This window comes from Physeter macrocephalus, chromosome 2 (assembly GCF_002837175.3).
Source record: "Physeter macrocephalus isolate SW-GA chromosome 2, ASM283717v5, whole genome shotgun sequence".
In the NCBI taxonomy this organism is placed as follows: domain Eukaryota; kingdom Metazoa; phylum Chordata; class Mammalia; order Artiodactyla; family Physeteridae; genus Physeter; species Physeter macrocephalus.
The window spans coordinates 19,342,505-19,343,920 of NC_041215.1; positions in this window are offsets into that span (position 1 = coordinate 19,342,505).

Sequence of the window (1,416 nt, forward strand, 5' to 3'; positions counted from 1 at the left end):
ACGTCTCAACAAATGACCCAATTTCGTTCCTCTTTATGGCTGAGTAATATTCCATTGTATATATGTACCACATCTTCTTTATCCATTCGTCTGTCAATGGGCATTTGGGTTGCTTTTAGGGAGTGTTTTAATTTCATTCTTTTACATGTAGCTGTCCAGTTTTCCCAGAACCACTTATTGAAAAGACTGTCTTTTCTCCATTGTATATCCTTGCCTCCTTTGTCAGAGTTTAGTTGACCATAGGTGCGTGGGTTTATCTCTGGGCTTTCTATCTTGTTCCACTGATCTATATTTCTGTTTTTGTGCCAGTACCATATTGTCTTGATTACTGTAGCTTTCTAGTATCGCCTGAAATCAGGGAGTCTGATTCCTCCAACTCCGATTTTTTCCCTTAAGACTGCTTTGGGTATTTGGGGTCTTTTGTGTCTCCATACAAATTTTAAGATTTTTTTGTCCTAGTTCTGTAAAAAATGCCATTGGTAATTTGATAGGGATTGCACTGAATCTGTAGATTGCTTTGGGTAGTATAGTCATTTTCACAATATTGATTCTTCCAATCCAAGAACAGGGCCCAGCCGCTCCGCGGCATGTGGGATCCTCCCAGACCGGGGCGCGAACCCGGTTCCCCTGCATTGGCAGGCGGACGCGCAACCACTGCGCCACCACAGAAGCCCCTGTATTCCTTTTATTTCTTTTTCTTCCTTGATTGCCGTGTCTAGGACTTCCAAAACTATGTTGAGTAATAGTGGTGAGAGTGGACATCCTCGTCTTTTTCCTGATCTTAGAGGAAATGCTTTCAGTTTTTCACCATTGAGAATGATGTTTGCTGTGGGTTTGTAGTATATGACCTTTATTATTATTATTATTTTTTTGTGTGTGTGGTACGCGGGCCTCTCACTGTTGTGGCCTCTCCCGTTGCGGAGCACAGGCTCCGGACGCGCAGGCTCAGCGGCCATGGCTCACGGGCCCAGCCGCTCCGCCGCATGTGGGATCCTCTCGGACCAGGGCACGAACCCGCGTCCCCTGCATCGGCAGGCATACTCTCAACCACTGTGTCACCAGGGAAGCCCCCTTTATTATGTTGAAGTAGGTTCCCTCTATGCCCACTTTCTGGAGAGTTTTTATCATAAATCGGTGTTGAGTTTTGTCAAAAGCTTTTTCTGCATCTATTTAGATGATCATATGGTTTTTATTCTTCAATTTGTTAATATGGTGTATCACATTGATTGATTTGCATATATTGAAGAATCTTTGCATCCCTGGGATAAATCCCACTTGATCATGGTGTATGAGCCTTTCAATGTGTTGTTGGATTCTGTTTGCTAGTATTTTGTTGGGGATTTTTGCATCTGTATTCATCAGTGATATTGGCCTGTAGTTTTCTTTCTTTGTGACAGCTTTGTCTGGTTTTGGTAT